The 23,119-nt window shown below is 39.7% G+C and overlaps 1 pseudogene; it reads left to right on the top strand.

Moving 5' to 3' along the window:
- Window positions 1-10,884: 10,884 nt before the first annotated feature.
- Window positions 10,885-21,468, top strand: LOC147582589 (MORF4 family-associated protein 1-like; annotated as a pseudogene).
- Window positions 21,469-23,119: the final 1,651 nt, after the last annotated feature.

Raw genomic sequence — 23,119 nt, 5'->3', positions numbered from 1 at the left:
AGGCAGGGCTTACTGTACCAGGCCATGAAGCTGGGTTATAGAATTGCAAAGAATGAGCACCTTGGGGGGTATCATTCCTGACATTGTGACTCAGGGACAATGTTGTGTAGATGTTCAAGAGAAAGTATTTTTAGGCTTTTTCCTTGAAATTTATATCATCTTATGGAGGAATTAGATCAAAGACCATTAACTGAAGGAGAAATCTGAATTAGAATAAGTTGAAACAAATACTTATATATGTATACACACATATCCATAGGTAATGAGGTAATGAAACGATTTTCAGTAAGCAGAGAAGAGTATATAAATCCAAAGTGAATATTGTTGATTCAGTCCAAGGGACAGATAAAGAATCATTTTTGTAAGTTATAATGTCCCTAAACTTTCAACATGACGTCCCATATATCCAACAGGAAAAAATAAAGTTTTGTAACTGACTGAAATTTAGTACAATGTGAAAATTGAGACGCTATGAGTCAGTGATGAAAAGGGGCGAACATAATGGTAGTTCTACGTGAGAGCAGTGCACAGTTACTTCACAGGTGCAAGGAGGAGGCTGGAGAAGGAGCCAGCCCTCTCCAGGGACAGACTTAGTGGTCTGGTGCTCAGTTTCTAGAACACAGCACTGCTTCCCACCCTGAGTGTGCCTGGGAATCACGTGGGGCACCAGAGTGTCTGTTTGGTTCCGATGGTCACTGGAGGGCCCAAACTGCATTTCTAAGTCTTCCTCCCCCCACACGATGTGTTGCAGTAGCAGTCCATCAGGGCGCCGATCTCACTTAAATAGTCCCACCCTTGGAATTTTTGACCCTGTAGAACTAGGGGCAGAGCCCAACAGTCTGTACTTCTGACATGTTTCCAGGTGATGCTGGTCCAGGAAGCACACTTCCAGAACAACTGCTTCAAAATCTTAAGCAGACTATAAATCATGCAACTTCAGGTACATTATGTCACAGTTATAAATCTTAATTTCTCTATTGTAAAATAGGGAACATGATAGGATCTAATCTATTAGGGTTGATATGAGGATCCAGTGATCAGCTAGGAATCTGCCAACCACGGTCCACATCTGGCCCATTGCCTATTTTGGTGCCAGTGTGAGCTAACAATGGTTTCTATAGTTTTGACGGGCTGCTTATAAGAAGAGAAAGAAGAGGGGAAGGAGGAAGTGAAGGGGGAAGAGGGGAAGAGGGGGATAGGAAGGGGAGAGGAAGGAAGGGGAAGAAGGAGAAGGGGAGGAAGGGGAGGGGGAAAGGAGGGAAGGGAGGACAGGGAAGAAAAGAGGGGAGGAGGCGACAGGAGTGAGAGGAGGAGGGAGAAGGGAGGGAGAGGAGAGGGAGAGGGGAGGATGGAGGGAGGGAGGGAGGGGGAGGGTGGGGGGGAGGGGAGGGGGGAGGGAGGAGGGAAGCAGCAGCAGCAACAGAGACTGCATGAGGCTACAGGCCAAAAATATTTACTACTTGGGATTTGGAAAAAGAAATCATTGCCTCCTGAGTTACAGCTCATAAAGAATATAGAGGCATCCATAATATTACCATCAACTCATTATCAGTGATGAATGTTTGTTGTCATTGCATTGAATCCCCTTTTACTTAAGTCTGTTTTTCCCATGTAGCCCAAAGTGGAATATTTCCTGCTCACTTACACAGTTCATAAAGGCAGCCTATGGAAGGGGTAAACACTGATCTGGTAATAATCATAATGATAACAATAACAACGGTAGGAGTAATAATAGACGAGGAACTGAGGTGACTTCATTACTGTCCCTTTAACTATTTGGATTAGGGAGTAAAAATAGGTGTTTTTACATATCAAAAATGATGTTTCCGCTTCAAAACAATTTTATCATCCCACATTAGGAAAAGCCCTTCCAGCTCTTTGGAATTGTCCTCAGAGCCTTGGGACAGTCTTTGAAATATCCTCCATGATGGCATGTCTCTCTTTTCTGAAGGTGGAGTCATTATCATATTTAAAACATAGGAATTGCTTAAAACCAAGTTTGTTTCCAAATATCACATGAAGAAGATAAGGGAAGATCACATTAGGAAATGTGAGATAACATCTAGAAAACCAGGCAACTCCTAAAACATTTTTAAAAATGTTTCAGGCAATGACAGCTGACTAGCACTGTGCCTGGTGTCCCACTATGATGTCTCAGGAAGGACTGCTGTGATTGCAAGAGAGAGAGAGGGACACCATTCTCTCATTCACTCATGCCTTCATTTAGCAAACACTTCATTAGCGTTCTCCAGAGAAACAGAGCATTTATCTTACAGGCAGACGTTTATTTTAAAGCATTGGTTTATATGGTTATGGAGGCTGGCAAGTCCAAAATCTGCACACAGTGCACAGGCAGACTAGAGACCCAGGGAAGAGCCTAGGGTATAGTTCAAGTCTGAGTGCTATCTGCTGGCAGAATTCTTTCTCACTGGGGGATGTCAGCCCTTTGTTCTACTCAGGCCTTCAACTGCTTAAATAAGGCCCACCCACATTATGGAAGACAACCTGCTTTACTAAAAGTCCACCAATTTATTCATGGATCTCATCCAGATCCCCTCTCACAGAAACATCCAGAATAAAGTTTAACCAAATATCTGGGCACTAAGGTCCAGCCAAGTTGAGACATAAAACTAACCATCATAGAGACCCGACTTTTGCCAAATGTAAGTGAATGAATAAAACAGTCTCTTTCTCTGATGAGTTCATATCCTCAAATGTTAAATTGCATTTTGTCTGAACTTTGGTGGCAGGTTTTGAACCCTTTTGACAGTCCAGGTAAAGCTATGAACTTCCTCTTTGCAGAATACACATAAACACAAACCTCTGCTTATAATTTCAGGCATGGTTATATACACGGCCATCTTAAAGGGAGCTTTCTATGAGTCACACGTCCCCACAGGTGCACGCTGTGATATGTGTGTTTGTGTTTCTATGCTCAGAGGTTTTGCTTCCTAGCTAGCTCTTGAAGATATAGTCTCAAACAGTCATGCATTTATTTTAGATACAGGCTAAACATTTCAATGACATTTATTATTGGGATTTTTAAAGGCTGTCAGATGAAGGATCTTTTAATAAATAAAGGATCTCTCTAGTAGATTTAATATTGTTAAAATCTCTGAATATCTGTCAAATGAAAAGATGTTGTGACATTTTCTAATACTCTTATTTCATTTGAAACAGCTCAGATGTGATTGTTTCTTGGTACTTGAGTCTGCAGCCTATGTATCTATAAAGGCACTTTTAACTCTCATTATGTTTTAGTCAAATGGTTATTGCCTAATTTCTCATAAAAAAGGTTTAACTGTGTACTCCATTTAACCATATTTTTAAAGAGCATACATATATTTATGAAATCATTGCCTCCTTAATTGATAAATATAACTATGTATTTCTTTTTATTATAAATATAAGAATAAGTGCATGTCAGTACTAACCTAAGGTTGTTGGCCAAATGGCTACTCCAGTTAAAATTCTATTCCAGTTAAAAATGCTTCTCATTAGACTGTCAGCTCTGAGGTCATAACAGAGAGAGTTCTGCTCATAAAACCCCAGTAGAAACAGAAACAATTCCTTTATGAACACTTCAGTGACTTCATTCCCTAGAGAAAATGCTGTTGTTTATTCCTTTCTTTTAGAAAAAAAAAAAAAAAAGGATACAGTATTCTCTTTTGTTGTTGTTTGGTTGGTTGGTTGGTTGGTTTGGTTTCTTAAAAGGGTACAGGTTTGTTTGCACAGTGCTTTTAACAATCTTAGCAGACAGACAGGGGTTATTGCAACAAAGTATCGATTTAGATAGCAATCTGTTCTTGTTCCCTGAATTGCGCTACTTCATGGTGTGTGCTCAGGCTACATCTTTGAGTGTTACTGGGGTCTGAGTGGGGGGGGGCACGCAAACCCAGAAGCCCCCAGAACGACCTGCATAGTCCCTGAGACAATGCATAGTCCTTGCTCCTCTCAACAGCACCCCCCCCCCCCGGCAGCGTCCAGTGAGTCTGTGTGCGCCTCCCCTGTACTCCCCCGTCCAGAGTCTTTGCTTCTGCAGCCTCTTGGCTGAGCTGCTGAAGGTTAAGCCCAGGAACAGAGATGGAAGATGCCAATTGCTGCTTTTGGCCAATCACATGTTGAATATCAACTAATTAAACGTATTCGCTGTTTTCTGAACTTGTTGCAATGAGAAGCTCACCTGACTTGTTTTGCATTCTCTGGAGCAACACTGAAGAAAGCACTCACATGGAAATACAGTCAACCTAGCTGGCTTACAGTGTATCAGCGTTTCCGGCCTGCAAACATCTGTGCCCCCGCACACCTCCACGCTTTCCTTCAGTCTCACTGCTCATTGTACTGCCTATGCCAGCACATTCGAAAAAACAGTGACTCCAGTCCCGAGTAGCTGCTTTTGGAAATTGGAAGTTCTTGCCCCCAGATAAATCTGAGTCGAGACTGGCAAGTGTATTTCTTCTGCATACTCTGAAATGTGTCCATGGCTTTGAGAGAATGAGGGAAGAAAAATCCCAGCGGATTTAGCGGATTTAGGCCGGGGACCGCGCAAGCGCCACTGAGCATGCCTTGCCCCTCAGGCTATTTTAATGGGTCAGCGGTCCTCTCTCCCTCCCAGAGGATGCTTTCCTCTGAGAAATCTGTGCTGTAGGAGCACAATGATGGCCAGCTCCTCAGGCATGCTTGGCGGCAGGGTGCAGAAGGAAACCCTGCAGACACACATTTGTGTCCTCAGCCTCCTCTACATCCACCCAGGGCTCATGGGTGGGTACGGCTGCTGTAAGACCTGTCCCCAGTTCAAAGATTGGCCATGGCTTCTAGCAGTTTCTTTTTCTTTTATTTTAATTTTTTAAATGTTTTTTAATTTATTTATTTTGAGAGAGAGAGCACAGGGGAAGAGCAGAGAGAGAAAGAGGGAAAGAGCATACCAAGCAGGCTCTGTGCTATCAACGGCAGAGCCCTATTTTGGGCTCAAATTCATGAACAGTGAGGTCATGATCTGAGCCGAAATCAAAAGTCAGAAGTTGAACAAACTGAGCCACCCAGGCGCCCCTAGAAGTTTATTTTTAGAACAGAGCTGAGGGTGTGTCTATCAAGTTGCCCTTTATCTAGCACTCTGTCAGCTTGGAGCTGTGTGCCAGTGAGGATCCCAAGAAAGGTTGCTGATGGATAAGCACATTGTGGAGAATAACGACTGGAGTCATCAGCCTCTCCCGTGAACCAAGACTGTGGCCATCCTCCAGGAACCCCTTGAACTGGGTTGTCATTTACTGTCAGTGTGCTTAGCTCTGGGCCACCACCTGTATAAGAGGCCACAGCTGACAGTGCCACACCCATAACTGTCCTAGGGAGTGGGTCGACTGTTCCTAATATTTAGATGATTGTATACTGATGATTTAAGGAATATTTGTAGTCCTACATATCATCATCCTGCCAAAGACACTAAATATGATGGATGTTTTTTTTTTTTTTTTTTTTAATTTTTTTTTTCAACGTTTATTTATTTTTGGGACAGAGAGAGACAGAGCATGAACGGGCGAGGGGCAGAGAGAGAGGGAGACACAGAATCGGAAACAGGCTCCAGGCTCTGAGCCATCAGCCCAGAGCCCGACGCGGGGCTCGAACTCACAGACCGCGAGATCGTGACCTGGCTGAAGTCGGACGCTTAACCGACTGCACCACCCAGGCGCCCCGATGGATGTGTTTTTAAGTTGGCCAAGTTGGGTGTCTGTTTAGTTCAGTTAGAATTTATACCCTAGTTTGGAAAATATTTGTTTTTTTTTTTTTTTTTGAGAGGGGGGCTTTGCTTTTGCTTTATTTTTGTTTGTTTGTTTGTTTGTTTGTTTTGTGGCAAACTATCTCTTCTGTATTGATAATAAGCTTTTTTATGTAGCTTGACCTGAACATAATTTTGTTCTTATAAATTTTTCTTTTTTAGTTTACAAAGTTCTGTAATTTTTGGTTGGGAAACAATCAAGTCAAAAGAAACGTGATTAGCCAGTGAGCTCACAAGAACAGCATAGCTTTGTCAACTTCAAAGAAAAAGAGAGTGAAAGAGAAATGGCTCAAATCACATTTTAGCCTCCAGAGTATTTGAAAAGTAACAGATGGAATTTACAGGGGGAAAATACCATCAGAGGCTATTTTTCCAATCATTTATATTTGTTGCCAGTGAACTCCTGAATAAATGCAGAGCTTTTGAGATGTCATGCATGAAAGAGTAATGCTGTGTTTTGGCTGAGCAGTTTGGAACAAAAGAATAGAAAAGAAAGAAGAACCCAGCAGCTGGGGTGACTGAGTTTCTGCCTGAGTTCATTCAGATGAATCACCCCATTGACTGACATTCCTTGCCATCATGGCCACTTGCCAGGCATCCTCGTAGGACTGAACGTGGTACTTGTGAGCACTTCTCATGGAGATCTACGTAGTTTTAGGTTTCTCAACCCAGGATACAAGTAATTGAAATGCTCTCCTTCTCAGTTCTAGATCTGAGTGTCAGTGACATGCACGCCTCCTGGGACGGGGTGCCCTGAGAAGATCCATGGAATCCAATACTAGCACATGATGTCCTCTTAAAGGCTCGCTCTAAGTCCATTTGCAATGCAGAAGCTTACGGGCTTCCTCCCTTGACAAGGGCAATGCAAAGCTGTCCAACCTGCAACCTGTGTGAAAACCACCTGGTTATTTTTGAGCCTTGTCAAAATTCAGATCCATTACACAGCAAGTGATCTATCAGATACTTTTAACTGTATTTCTAATTTGTTTAACCCTTTGTAACATGTCCTTCATAGTGCCAAACCCTTGCTGACGAGAATAAAGTACATTTTAATTCACTGCCCTCAGTGCTGTAATAACTCATGTTACTAGCCTACATTTTGAAAGCATTTTATTGTTGGGAGTTTTCAAGCTATGTTATAATTCTTAACCAAATTATTGGTGGGAGTTAGGCAAGTGTGGAATAAATATCAAGCAGTTTTCGAAATATTTCCTTCTAACACATACTAGCTTTACATATTCTGAACTGAATGAATTTATCAACCAAGGCTGAATTCATGAAACGATTACAGTCCATACATTCATGTACTTTTCTCAAAATAAAAACATTAGTGTATACAAAGTAATGAATACATCTCAAACATAAACTCTCAAATCTAGAAAATCCTACCTGCCTGGGTGACTGAAGACCACAGCTGTACTTGAAGCCTTGAATATTTTTTTCACAGAGCTCTGGGATGAGTCATGTACATCCCTCAACATGGAGATTCCCTCACATTAGCGAGCAAACCAACATCCCATGGAACAAAGCAAGGATTTCATTGCTTTTTTTCTTTCATTGTGTTCCCCAGAATTCTGGGATAAGTCAGGAGTAAGACCAAAGACTAAACAGTTCCATACACACGTCCAAGTCTAGATCCTGTGACCTACCTCAGGGAATGGCAGCCTGTGCCAGAAAAGGGCCTTAAGACAAGCCTGTATATTTCTCTTTCCTTTGAAATGTGGAGCGAATAATTTCTAGTGTTCCTGAATTGCTGAGTGAGCAAATATTCCAAACTTTATTACTCTTTCTCTCACTCATCATGATATATATGTATATATAGAGAGGTAGATATATATGCACAAACATACACATAGATACACATTTACATATATATGCAGTCAATCTGTGTATGTGTGTGTGTATATATATATACACACTATACAAATCTGTATCTTGGTGTGTGTGTGTGTGTATATATATATATATATACAGATTTACATATGTATCATATATATCATATGTGCAATATCATCATATATCATATTATATATGGAATCATATATATAATATGTACTATATATATAATCAAAGAGGCTGACCTAAAGCCCGTATGTATGTATACTATATATATATATATTTACATATATACAAACATGCACATACAGACCTCACGTATACACATATACATATATACATTTATACACACACACACACACACACACACACACACACACGTTAAAACATACATATGTTGAAAACATCTACAGCATTTGCTCTGCATTCCTAATGTAGAACCTGGTATCTGGCCCCCAACCCTCGACCACCCTTACTCACTACCAAAGATATTTTCCTTCATACCAGATAGTCAAGGTAGAGTTCCTGGAAGAAATAGAGTATGAGCCAGGCCTTTAAGGAAGCAGTAACTCACATCAATGAAAAGAGGAGAGACAGAAGGGACATTTTTACAGCGCACATACCTGATAAAGGATTAATATGAGAATTATGAAGAATACTTAATAGCAAACAAAACAAGATTAAATTTAATTATGCAAAGTTCAAAAACATTCACAAGTGAAGTATATATTATAAAGGAGACAAAGTTAGAAAGAAAAGGAGTAATAATTTTAAAATCCAAGGGATGATTATCTTTGAAGAAGGATCAGAAAAGGAAGGGATTGTGCTATTAACCTTTTACAATTTGGAAATTGATCCCCTGAGTCAGAGGGGCTGACTCAAAGGCAGTACTTCACAAAGGCATAGTTAACAAAACAAAGGTGAGAATACTGATGGAAGCATTTGGGTGTTAATAGAATGGCTGGCCTCAAGAAGTGAGGACACCCAAAATAAGGTTCTTGGTTGTGTCTAAAGCTCAACTTGGCGATGTTTCCAAGATACGATGCAGTAACTTCGCCTCTTCTTGTGTATTCAAAGTAGCCAAAGTGATTGAAACATTCAAGCAAACTTCAAGAATTGTCACTTACACTCTGCTGTTGGAATTAATACAAACTCTCCCATGTGGTTTTTTTTTTTGTTTGTTTGGTAAGTAAGAAAAAAAAAAAAAACCACTAGATATTCTGAAAAGATTTACTTACTTGATGTTTATCATCTTACTTGTAATCAATTGTGAATTGGATTCTGCATCGCAATGCTGTAAAGATGCGAGCTATAATTATGCGCTTTCTTGTTTCAAAATAAGAAGTTAATTAAAAAATGTTATGCATGGGAAGTATGGCTCTTATCCCTTCTGAAAGATTTTACATACTACTTCCTTAGCTTCAAAACCAGAAAATAATTTTTTTCAGGAGTCTTATTTCTTTGTTTTATTTTCTAGAAAGATAGAAATTTCCTGAATGTGGTGTCAAGAGAATTGGTTAAAACAACAGTAAAACTTCTTTTCTTTTCAGCAGCTTAAAAAATGTATTTTATCTTTGTTTCATTAACTGAAGATTATACCTGATTCTCTAATACCTTTTCATAGCGCGTATTATGTATTCCCCATGTTCGCATGGACAGTGCAAGTTATTGGAAGCTTGTATGAGGCACAGGTTTACATGTCATCTGTGTGAATACTGTCATTGACAAGGCATAGAAAGACCCTTAAAAATTGCCATGCACATGAACCCCACCAGCCTACTCTACAAACGTATCATTAGGAGAGAATCAGAAATGTGATTAAAGACTTGTAAGCCAACATAGGTACTTATGTGCTAGCAAAAAATATGAACAGCTAAAATATTCACCAATAGGTGAATAACAAATAAGTTATAGTGCATTCATACAAAGAAGCAGTTTATAGCCGTTAAAAAGAGCCTTCAAGAAATATTTAATGACATGGAAAAGGCTGCTGGTATAATATAAAGTGAAACAAATTAATAATCAAAACTCTGTGGACCTAATGATCCCAATTATGGCAAAACACATCTGCACAAGACAAAATGACAATACACTAAGTGAAATGTAATAAACTGGCAAAACTTTCTAGGTAATGGACTTCTAGTGATTATGATCTTTCTTTTTTTCCTATCACTTCCCAAACTTACATGGAGAGCATTGTTATTTTTCTTATAAAATCATTACTTTAAAAAACAGTTCCATGTATAGATAACACAAATTACTGCCATATACTTAAAAGTAGACATTAAATCTAAAGTAAAATTTAGTTTTTTGATGCATAAATCCTACATTTGTATTTCAAAACTTACTGTAACACGGTACTGGATAGAATCTGCTGTGTGTGTGTGTGTGTGTGTGTGTGTGTGTGTGTGTGTGTGTGTGTATGATAGGTACGTGGGTGATAGAGAGAGAGGAGAGGGCCAAGAGACAGCAGAACAAAAGGCTGGTGACCCTAAGCTTTGAAAGCAACCTGACCTGGCGGCCAATTCTCATTCTATTGCTTGTTATCTCCGTGATTCCAGACAAGTTCTCATTTGTAAACTTGGGATAATCTCAGTTTTTAAGATTTTGTAACTGCCATGTGAGGTCTTTAGTAGAACGCCCAGTTCAAGGTAACTTTGCAGCTGTTGAGACCATCACTCTGATTAGGAGAGGCCAGGGCCTATCTAGTGCCCAACTCCTCATCACGAGGGACATGACCAGGTAGGTGTCAGTACAGGCACCACCTCCTCCAGTCACCAATATATTGATAGTGTTCTCATAGCACTCTCTTTTCCTCCTGCTTGACTTTCTCCAGGGACAAGCTGTGGTCGAGCTGAACCTGTTGGGCTGGGTTGGTGTGGAAGAAGATATGGTGGCCAGGACAAGCCCCATGGGCAATTCCTAAAGGAAAGGTCCTCCCCAGTTCCAGTGATTGTAGTAGGAGCCAGACAAGCCACACAGCACCAAACAGCACAAAACTTAAAGGTGAGATTTTACAGGCACCTAGGAACTTGTGGGATCACAGGCTAGCTTTAGGAATACCCTAAAACAGTAGATTTCTCCATGAATGAATGAAGCAGCCCAATTAATCAGCATTTTCAGTCACATGACCTAAAATACAAGTTACACTAGCATATAGATAAAAAGCAGTGTTTCGTTAATTTAAAGCCCACATAGTGGAATAATATCTCATTTATTATGTGATCCTATATGCAGAACATCAATTATCCAAACACACAGCAAAGACCTAGGATATGGACGCATACAAACTCCGAGCAGGACAAAAAGGTTTCCACAAAATTCCAAAGCCATGCATGGATGTTGATGCACTTTATCCCCAACTCCCATGCTATGCTCGGGATTCTGGTGAGGTGGATGCTGCTGTGTGCTGGCAGAGCCCTGCAGGTTGGATGCCCCCACTCTGCCGGATGCGGACAGAGCTCAGGTAGCCCTCTGCCCATAGCTGGAGGGCCTTGCTCAGGGTCAGGCAGCATCCAATGTGTGGTTGATGAAAAAGTATAGATGCCCAGTGCCCTCCACCCAAATGGCGTTAACTGAGATCCATGCTGCTCCTTGATGTGACTGTGCTCACTCTCCGCTTCTGGCTCTGCTCCATCAATGCCTTCACTCTCCCGCACACTTTGATTCAACTGTGCTCCTCAATAAACTCCCTGCCATGGAGCTGTCCTAGCCTGGGACACCTGACCCATGGCATCTGATTCCTACTCCATGTGAAATTAGAAGTAGCATATTAGAATGGCTACACTGGTACTTCTGGAAGCAGGAGAGGTCACCTAGAATCCTGGTGGGTAAGAGCAGAACAATAATTAATAAAAGCGATGAAAAATGTACATACAATATTTAAATAAGTGATGCCATCTTGTGCAGTTACAAATAGATCTATATAATCCAATAGTCCCTAAGGAACTCTTTATTGATAATAAATGAGTCTGAGATATAAAGAAATGATTCATTTATGTTTGAAAAAGTAAGGGACTGTGTGATATTCTTTGTTTACATTCTTGTCAGAAAATATTTTATGAAAGATGTGCAGGGTATCACTCTAGTATAGCTTTAAAAAGGATAATGATTTCCAAAGGATACTAGGTTAAATGGATATTTATATGGAATATCTAATAGGTGTGACTGACTCCTACCTCTCAGCGTACACAAAGATTAATGCCAGATGGATTAAAGATCCAAATATGAAAGAAAAAAATACAGCTTTTTGAAAAAATCATAAAAGGACTTCTTCATGACTTTGGGAAAGACAAAAAAAAACTGCTTAACTAGAGAGCACGAGATGTACTAATCATAAAAGAAAAAAATACAATATATTAGATCACATTAACATAAATAACTTGGATTCACCAAAAGTCATCATAGAATGATAGAGTAAGCCATACATATTTGACCAAGGACTCCTACCCACAAAATACAAAGAGCTCCTACAAATCAATAAGAAATAGGAACCCAAGATAAGGTTATCCAAGTAGCCACTAAGCGTATGAAAAAATGCTCAATTACATTAGTGATTAGTGAAATGGGAATTAAAACCACTATATAATAGCAAAAAAAACTTAGAAAGACAAAAAGTACTAATTATTGTTAAGGATGTAATTCTCAGACACTTCTAGATCCAGCATAAATTGGTCACTGTTGGATCATTTTGTCCAACAAAATGGAAACTCTTTGTCAGTGTCTACTAAGGCTGAACTCTTTCATACTCCGTGACTCAAAATTCTACTCTTATGTTAATACCCCTAAGGTTGTGTACATGTTTTCATCAAAAGACATGTCATAGTGTAACTAATGGTAATAGCCAGAAACTGGAAATTACGTGAATATCCATCAACGGTGGGTTGGGTGAAGAGATTGTGGCATATTCATACAATAGAATACCATAATACTATGTTAATAAAACCAATATGGGTCAATCTCATAAACATAGCAGTAAGTGAAATCAGCCAGACAGACTAGAATATAAACATTAATAAAATACAAGCATTTGTAGTTCATAAAAATTACAAAGATAAATAAAGCTAATATAAGCTGTTGGATGTCAGAATTGTGGTCCTCTTGGTGGGAAGTAGTGATTAAAAGGGGCCCAAGGAGTGTTTCTGGAATTGCTGGGGATGTTCTGTTTCTTGAGGTGCTGTTTACATGGGGACATTATATTTGTGAGGATTTCTTTATGTGCAATTTTCTGCATACTGTATACTTCAGTAAAAGGTTAAGAATGCAATGGCCCATAAATTATTAGAATTTGATTTCTGCAAAACTCATTTAGGATGAGATGTTCCAGTAATTTAGGTGGTATTAGATCAAGAAAGAAGGAAGGACTGGATGAGGGAGGGTGGGAGGTTGACTGAGATCAGCACTTGCCCTCCCCTCTTCTTCACTGCTCCCAACAATGGCTTTCTTTGTGTGTAGTTTGAAAGGTCATTGAAGGACAAATGTCAGAAGTACAGTTTCACAGAGAAAGCCTGGTACAAGCCAGGCAGGCTTATCTGCTTTAGTTTGCACAAAAAACTACAAATATTATAATTTTAAAAAATAGAGAAAATTAATGTATTACACACAATACGAAATGACCTAAATACCACACTAAATGCTTAATGTCTGTTAAGATTTCCTTTTTTTTTTTCCTAGCAAATTCAAGTTTGAGCTTCAGGAACCTGTGTTTGAAGAATGTGCACATATGCTTATGTTTTTGTGTATGCATAGTGTGCCTGTGTGTGTGCCTGTGCCTGTGTGTATACCTGTGTGTGTGTGTGTGTGTGCATGCATGTGCCTGTGTGTATGTGCCTGTGCCTGTGCATATGTGTGCTTGTGTCCGTGTGTGCATATGTGTGCCTGTGTGTGTGCCTGTGCCTGTGTGTGTGCATATGTGTCCCTGTGTGTGTACACATGTGTGCCTGTGCCTGTACACATGTGTGCCTGTGCCTATGCGTATACATGTGTGTCTGTGTGCATGCATGTGCCTCTGTGTGTGCATATGTGTGCCTGTTTGTGTGCATATGTGTGTCTATGTGTGTCTGTGTATGCGCGTGCCTGTGTGTGCATATGTGTGTCTGTGTGTTCCTGTGCCTATGTGTATACATGTGTCTCCATGTGCATGCACGTGCCAGTGTGTGTGTGCCTGTGCCAGTGTGTGCACATATGTATAACTATGTGTGCATGTGCCTGTGTGTGCATATGTGTGTCTGTATGTGCATATATGTTTCTGTGTGTGTGCATGTGCCTGTGTGTGTGCATATGTGTGTCTGTGTATGTGCACGGTCCCAGTGTGTGTAACTGTGTGTGCATGTGTGCCTATGTGTGTGCATGTACCTTTGTGTGAAATTTTTCTTTGAAGACACTGGGATCAAAATGCCTCCATTTTCTCTTTTTCATTTTTGTTTAGATGACCCACCGGGGATGGATGAGTTTTCTGTTGCTGGCATTTTGTATAAATTTTGAGTGGATGTTTCTTTACAACGTCTTGCTGGCACGGGTATTCTCGTTCGATAGGGCACAGTCGGCCAGGTCTGTATCATGTAGCACAGCCATTCAGTATTGAAAGCATTCATCAGGAGAGGCAGATAGAACATGTTCATGGCTGAATTCCCCGTAGCCATTCCCCACATTTGTAGAAGTGAAGTTTGTCAGAATCGTCATGCACATCAGGACTTTAGAAAGCTTAGCTTTGGAGCAAGAAAATAGATGTGGTGTGATGTTTAAGAATGAAAAATGGAAAATCAATTTTCCCAGAATCCTGAGCAGTGCTGCAATGAATGAGGAGGGAGAGGGTCTGCTGCAGGTTGGAAGCTGCCCTGGTGGGAACCGTCCTAGCAGAAACCGACAGCAACACCAGCTTAAAAAATGCTTACCCCTCTGCGTCCTCCCCGCACCCATGCTGCCAGAGTGGGCTTGCTCACTTTTGCTTTCCTCACTGAAACTTCCATCCTGCAGTCCCTCCAGACACTTGGCACACACAGCTCAGCCCAAAGAGGCCACTCAGTCCCTCTAAACAGTCCCTGGACTGCACTGGATATTTTTCAACTAAATATCTCCCTGTCAAAAAACACACCCTAATGTATGTGCATGTTTTATTTTTAACAGCAAGGGGCTTTCTTTTTCTTTTTTTCTTTTCTTTCTTTCTTTTTTTTTTATTTTTGAAAGTTCTCTGAGAAAGGGGGTAATAAAAATCCACTCAAGATAATACAAAGGCAATTGCCTCTCAGTTTCCTAAGATCCCATCTGGGCTGAGACAGTTGGAACTAAATCTTGGAAAGAGAAGCCTCCAAATGCTTCTCCCCACAATGGCTGGTCACTGTCATTCATTCCCCCTGCAGGAGAGACTGGTTCTGTTCACAGGTGTGTGAAATGGAGAGGCTTGCACATCTCTTCAGATGCAGGGTGCCTGTCCACCCTGTAGGTGAGGAAAATGATCACCCTGCAAGTGCCCACTCTCAGCGGCACAGTTGGTGACCCTCTCTACTGTCCAATTCACAGTGTGGACCAAAAGGAGACGCTCATGTAATCGACATTTTATACACATTGCAACATCTTAATTTTATGGTGAAAGAGTTCTCTAGACTCAGAAATTTATTTTGGTATCTATTGAGCTAATTAAGCTTTCCAGTTGGTCTTGTTTCATTACAATGTCCACTACCAAGGGTACTCAGGCTATCGAGTCACATGGAAGAAAGTACGAGAGGCAATCTTTCTCCAGACCCTCAAAAGTCAATGTCATCTTTTTCCCAGTGATGTACCTCTAGACGACGAATTCCAGACTATTGACAGCAACCTTGCGATGTGAGAGCACTTTGCTATTTACAAAGATTTTTCAGGTACTTCCTTCCTCTCTTCATCTTCCAGTGCAGGTAACAAAACCATTATCCCTACTTTGCAGATGTTAAAATTGAGGCTTACGAAGGGTTGATCTGTTGAAAGTCACATGGAAGAGCAAAACTCCAACCCAGACTTCTATTGTAACTCGGGTGTTTTTATTTCCAATATACCAGGTTTCCTCATGGCAGCAGAAGTGTGGAGACAGAAAAATAAAACCATTTTGTTTCCTAAAGTTCCTTTCACTGTTCCAGTATGAAGAAAGGTATTTGATCAATAAAGTTGTTAAAAATTAAAAAGTTCCCCGCTGGTTGAGTAGATGTATCTTTGAGAGAATGTGTTAATCTTCACTTCATTTTTTAAAAGCAGGATATATTTATATACATATAATCTCCATACTTCTCCCATGTCTTTTACTTACAGTAAGCAATGTTCATAAAACTTCCATCAAGATACCACTCCAAGTTGGTTCACACCACTCTTAGGTAAGCAGATTTTAAAAAGGAAAGTGTTATTGTTGAAGAGAGCAAGATAAGGTGAAAAAGGAATTAATTAGGGAAAAAAATAGAATGAACAATGGAAAATGACCACAGGCAACAGCAACTCTTGGGATCTTGAATTTCTCTCAACTTTCAGGTAGAAGACAAGGCTTCTTTTTGTTCTCATTTTGTTTTTCTTGCTGAAGACAACGGCTTCATATTCAAAGGCGGCACTTGACTGTATACAAAGTGGATCCTGAATTGTTTCACCCCAAATAACCCCATACAAACATTTCAAGTGAATTACAACAGCTAATCTGAAGGTGGGTTATTGCTTCTCTTAAACCTGATCTGTTTTATTGCTCAGCTCCTCCAACTTCAGAGAAAGTCTTTCTTGAAAAGGGAGAGCAGAGAAGGCACAGGAAGGAGAGGAGAGGAAGGGAGGGAGAATTAATCAGATTCAGAAGTAATCCTATAAAGTAGCACACTGGCTTTTTTATTGCTTCACTCTATTCTATATTAAATCTCTAAATGCAGTATTTAAACCTTTTTTTTCTCTTAAAAAAGAATTCAGCATAGTGATTCAACTGATAGGAAAATGCTTTCTATTTTATTCATTTTATACTCTGGTGAAAAATTATACGGAGGACCCCTGTCTTTCTTAGCTTTCAAGAAACTTAGAGCTCAAATGACAGAGATAATTTTTTCATGATGTATAATAAAAATTGAATCCATTATTATAACCTTGTGGCGTTGCAAGAGTCTATACTGACTTTTGTCAGTACAAGAACATAATGTGTTTGGTGCCTCTTTAGGGCTAAAATGCATTTTTCTATATTATAAATCTTTGACTATTACCAGTCTTTATGTAGAAAGAATTCTGGTGTCATGTTTAGTGAATTAGAAAATGGGATTATGATGGGGCGCCTGGGTGGCTCAGTCGGTTAAGAGTCTGACTTCAGCTCAGGTCATAATCTCACAGTTGGTGGGTTCGAGCCCCACGTCAGGCTCTGTGCTGACAGCTCAGAGCCTGAGCCTGTTTCATATTCTGTGTCTCCCTCTCTCTCTGCCCCTCCCCTGTTCATGCTCTGTCTCTGTCTCAAAAATAAATAAACATTAAAAAAAAAGAAAATGGGATTATGAGAGTACTAAATGTGGTTAGGGGAGAATTGATTTCAGAATAGGTACATAGTGCATCAGCTGGTCTCTGCAGTGGAAGTAGGTGACCCCTGACCTGAAGTTTCGCCAATGTCTGAGGAGCAAATGTTCCACCCGTGGCAGATTTCAAGCTGCTAGGCTGGTATCACTGCATGCGGAGACAAGAAGAGATGTGTAGACAACCATCCCTCCATAGCGTTTCCACCATGTATATGCAATAAATAGGAATAATCTCAAGAGGCGAGATATTAGCACAATGTAAAATCATGAGGAAGTCATGTTTTAGCATTTATTACTTTTTAATAAAATCCATTTCATTGTAGGCTTATGTAATTTAAATTTTAATAATGGCTGTGTTTAACACTGGGCTCACAAAATTTCTGAACATTTTATAAGCCCTCTCATGATCCACTAAGAGCTGGCTGTAGACACCGCTAATTGCAGAATGTGTGTAGAAAACAAACAAAATATATACTTGAACTTATTACTTGAGAAGTTCTATCAAGCCTCCACCCTTGACAATTGCATTTAGTTGTTGGGAGATACAAAGATGGGTGAGAAATGGCTTCTGGCCTCAGGAAGCTCAAGATATAGAGGACAGGAGAGGCCTGGGAGACTCCATCAGTTAAGCAGCTGGCTCTTGATTTTGGTTCAGGTCGTGATCTCACAGTTTGTGGGTTCTCAGCCCCATGTTGGGATCTGCACTGACAGCGTGGAGCCGGATTGGGATTCTCTCTCTCTCTCTCTCTCTCTCTCTCTCTCTCTCTGCCTCTCCCCAGCTCTCTCTCTCTCTCTTACTCTCTCTCTCTCTCTCAAGATAAGTAAATAAATTTTAAATAAAAATATCTAGGGTTGTCTGGGTGGCTCAGTTAGTCAATCATCCAACTTTGGCTCAGGTCCATGATCTCACGGTTCATGAGTTCAAGCCTTACATCAGGCTCTGTGCTGACAGCTCGGAGCCTGGAGCCTGCTTCAGATTCTGTGTCTCCCTCTCTCTCTGCCCCTCTCCTGCTTGTTCTCTCTCTCTCTCTCTCTCTCTGTGTGTGTGTGTTTCTCTCTTTCTCTCTCTCTCTCTCTCTCAAAAATAAACAAACATTAAAAAAATTTTTTTTAAAAGTTGTAGAGGAGAGGACAGGCAGTGCCAGGGAAGATTTGGATAAGTGCCATAGATAGACTAGGGACATACACATAGTACCTGGCAAGGACCCACCCTAACAGGGGGGCTCTGAGAAGGACATTACAGGTAGTCTTTAAGGGGTGGACAGGATGATAGTTCGGACAGAGAAAAGGGAAAAAAGACATTCTTTGCAGGAAACACAACAAATGAAAGATCAGAGATAATACTTTTCTCAATTTTTTCCCAAGCATGAAGACTATGGTTAAGATCATAGCTGGATGTGACTTTTAGATTTTTTACATACTAGCCAGGTTTGACATCGACTTAATCACTCTTTCTTCTGAAAAAGTGTAACTAATAAAGGGCTATCTTTAGAACTCAGTACTTGCTTGGCATTTGAGATGCACTCAACAACCATGGTGGAAGGAAGAGGAGAGAAAGCAGAAGCAGGAGAGGGCAGGAAAAGGTAATTGCTTATAAGGAGCAGGTTGCTCAAGTCTGATCTCTTTCAACAATAAATGTTTAGTTGGTGTTTGTTATTATTTGGTGGGGTGGGATGGAAAGGAACAATAGAGCTCCCTCCTTTCAGTTCTCAAGTTGGTTAGAAGTTCAAAGACTTCAGATATGAAACTTTAGCTGCCTGTTTTCAAATATGTCCCATCCTGCTAGAATCCCAACCTAGTTGGATTTCTCACAGTTTTCTTTAGGGGCATAAAATAATGTTTGGGGCAACTCTTCTGAAAAGAGATGGTTAATATTCACATGTGTTTTCTTAGACAGTCTGGAAGATCTCCAGATCTTTGAGTTTCTTGGGTTTCTTTGAGCTCTTTTCCAAGGAGACATTAAATGATCTCCAGTCCAATTTGAACCTGAGAGTGGAATATCATTAGCATGTTACAACTTGGCTCCTGGTAAGTATTGCAAATCACTCTCAGCCTATACTATTGCTTTGCCAATTTGTCACTTGGGTACAACTGCATGAGTTTACTTGTACATCAATGCAACAAAAAGTTCTTGTGTTGATTTTAACAAGGACCAGCCAAATTAGATGAAGAGTGATGAACAGAACTTGGTTCTAATTGCTTGGAAGCAGCCATGAGGATCCATTTCAGGATGCATATTATAGAAGGGTTCCCTGTTCATTTGGTCAAGACACTGAATCACTGAAGTGCCATTTAAGAGTTCACATCCTAAAGATGTTTGCATCTTAAAATAAGCAAATGGCATTTTGAGTGTACGGTGTTTTGTTAAATCTGAGAAATGCCTTTCATTTGACAAAGTAACAGAAATGTAAAGACTGTTATTCTAGAAACAGGAATGCCTTTGAGATCGAAGTTCTTATGGGAAGTCAATGCCTTTGGCATAATGTTCCATACTCTTAAAAGAAAAATATCTTTTTTATACTTTTCAACATGGGATACAGCATTCCAAACATTTTTAAATTGGCATTCTATCTTAATTTCTGTGTCAAAACCTTGTACAGAATTTTAATGTCATGGGTAATTTTAGGCTATTGATTATCACATCATAAATACAAAGCTATAGAATTGAACTGTGTGTATACATATATGTTTTTTTCTCTTGCAAACATCGTTATTATACATGTTTTTCTCCAATTTTATTAAACTGTAATTAACATCATAATCGTGTAAGTTTAAGGTATACAGTGTGATAACAATACGCATACTCTGCAAAATGTTTACCACAATAAAGTTAGTTAATATATCCTTCACCTTGCGTAGTTACCATGGTGTTGTTGTTATGGTGAGAACCTTATAAACTTTCAAGTATACAATACAGTATTCTTAACTCACATGCTGTATATTAGATCTCTGGAATTTGCTCAACTTACACGTGAAAGTCTATACACTTTGACCACCATTTCCCCATTCCCCCCACTCTCCAGCCCCTGGCAACCACCATTCTACTCTATGTTTTTATGTATTTAAATTTATTTTTGATTCCATGTAGAAAGATAGTAGGCAGTATTTATCTTTCTCTAGAGGCTTATTTCACTTAGTGAAATGTATTCAAGGTCCAACCATGTTCTCACAAATGGCAGGATTTCCTTCTTTTTAATGGGTGAATAATATTCTTATGAGATATGTATGTATATTTCATTACATGTAATATGAAATACATATGGGAAATATATATACTTCACACATATATATATATGTTGATCTTGGTGTATGGCCCTTTTAATGTGCCATTGAAATTGATTTGCTGTTTGAATTTAATTTTGTTGAGTTTTTTATGTCAATATTCATCATGGATACTGACCTGTAGTTCTTTTTTGTAGTATCCTCATCTGGATTTGTTATCAGAGTAATACTGGCCTCCTAAAATGAGTTTGGAAGTATTCTGTCTTCTTCAAATTTTTGTAATGGTTTGGAAAAAATTATATTAATTTTTTTGTCTTTTCAAGAAAATAAATACTTTTATTAGCATGGTAATTTTTTATTACACCTGGAAGGGTTTTGACCTCATACACTTGTCAGGTCAGCTACTGAAATGAATTTATAGCAAGACAACTTATGAACTTCAAAAATACCCAGTCCCTGTGCACATTAGGGTCCAATGCAGACAGTCCTCCTGTCATTCTCCAGCCCCTCAAGAGCCTTTGCAAATATCTCTTCCTATGCCCAGAATCCCCTGAAATGCATCATGGTATTACATCAATTTGTACAGAATACCAAGATCAAGTCTCCTATTCTAGGAGTTGGGCTAAGTTGGGCTGTCCAAAAAAAATGACCAGACAGGTTACATCAGATAGTGTGTCACATAAAATTTAAATTTTCAACAAATTACATCTCTCCTTCTTTGTTGCAAACATTGATAGCAAAATTCTGGAGAAGTGGGAGAGAATATGGCCCTTAGATGTCCTCGAGCTGGCAGAGCTGGAGGAGGTGAAAGTGCTGGAGCCTGAGGAAGATTTCCAACAGCTCCTGCTGCCAGTCATCAATGAGATGCTGGAGGACAATGTGGCTCTCACCCAGGAGTCGGGGAGAGCATAAACGCAGAAGAAGCAAACTATGGCATATGGACAATATGTTCATCCAAATAAAAACACAGGTGGAGGGGAGGCCTCAGAGGAGAGCACCCTGAATCATCTTCAGAATCCAAATGATGGAATCAAGGGCAGAGTGACCAAAAGGAATAAGGCCGAGGAGAAGGCCAAGGAGCCCATGAAGATGGCAGAGATGTTGGTGGAGCTGGTCCAGTGCATAGAGAGAGGTGAATCCTTCTGAAGGAAGGCCGGTGGTTTACAGCCAATGGGTTCTGGCCAGCCAATGGATATTGGTCCAGCTGAGTTTGGACCGCCCAAAAACTGAAACCAGAGGGCTTTTGTTCTCTCTCTCTCTCTCTCTCTCTCTCTCTCTCTCTTTCCTCTGTCTACACTCTGCCCTCACCTACACCACATTTATGCACTTCTCTGTGTTTGGTTGATGACCTCAGTATAATTTTTGACTGTTAAATGTTTTGGTTTGGAAAAGTAACTTGTATTTGGAAAATGCTCTCACATGAGAATTAGGGCCTAGAAGGTAAGCTCTTGGAGCAACCACAATTGTTCCTGGGCTTTGGTTATTTCTAAATTCTCAGGTGCTTTGCTCTTTGTTGTGTGACTTGATAGCTCCCTGGAACTTTGAGTGATACATGAGACTCGGAGTTTTCCACTTCTAGAGGTGCTAAAGAAGCTGTGTTACTTCTAAAATATTACTTCATGCAGCAACTGCTAAAGAAGCTGAAGAAGGGACTAGACTTCATCTGGGAAATGAATGGGGCTAATGAATCAGAAGGGGTGGAGGATGGTAGTGTCTGTATTTCTGGACTTTAATTTCTGTGTGAGACCAGATGTTAGTTCTTTTTTTTATAAGTTTGGTAGAATTCACCCATAAAGCCATCTGGTCCTAGGCTTTTCTTTGTTGGGAGACTTTGATTACTAATTTAGTTTTCTTTCTTGTTAATTCAGATTTTCCATTTCTTTGTAATTCGGATATAGCAGATCATATATTCCTAAGAATTTATCAGCTTTTTCAAGATTATCTAATTTGTTGGCATATAATTGCTTTAGTATTCTTTTATGAATTTTTGTATTTCTGTGGTATCAGCTGTTATGTCTCCTCACTTATTTCAGATTTTTTGTCCTCTTTATTTTTTTCTTGTACTATACCCAAAGGTTTTCCAACTTTGTTTCTTTTCAAAAAAGCCCACTTTATCTTTGTTAATCTTTTCTTTTTAATTTTAAATTTATTTATTTAAACCCAAGTTAGTTAACATACAGTGTACTATTCATTTCAGGATAGAACCCAGTAGTTCATCTCTTACATATAATGCCCAGTGCTCATCCCAACAAGTGCTCTCCTTAATGCCCCTTGACCATTTAGCCCATCCCCACACCCAAAACCCCTCAATCAACCCTCAATTTGTTCTCTGTATTTAAAAGTCTCTTACAGTTTGCCTCCCTCTCTGTTTTTACCTTATTTTCCTTCCCTTCCCCCATGTTCACCTGTTGTTTTTTAAATTCCACATATGAATGAAATCATTTAATATTTTTCTTTCTCTGACTGACTTATTCAACTTAGCATAATACATTCCAGTTCCATCCACATTGTTTCAAATGGCAAGACTTTGTTCTTTTTGATTGCTGAGTAGTATTCCATTGTGTGTGTGTGTGTGTGTGTGTGTGTGTGTGTGTGTGTGTGTGTATACATATATATACCACATCTTTGTCCATTCATCAGTCGATAGACATTCAGACTCTTCCATAATTTGGCTATTTTTGATAACACTGCTATAACATTGGGATGCATGTTCCCCTTCAAATCAGCATTTTGGTATTCTTTGGACAAATATCTAGTATTACAATCGCTGGGTTGTAGGGTAGTTCTATTTTTAATT

The sequence above is a fragment of the Puma concolor genome, chromosome A3, assembly GCF_028749965.1.
Source record: "Puma concolor isolate L17-30 chromosome A3, mPumCon1.1.hap2, whole genome shotgun sequence".
Classification (NCBI taxonomy): Eukaryota; Metazoa; Chordata; class Mammalia; order Carnivora; family Felidae; genus Puma; species Puma concolor.
Note: the sequence above shows the minus strand (reverse complement) of the source record. Positions and strands in the feature narration are given on the sequence as shown.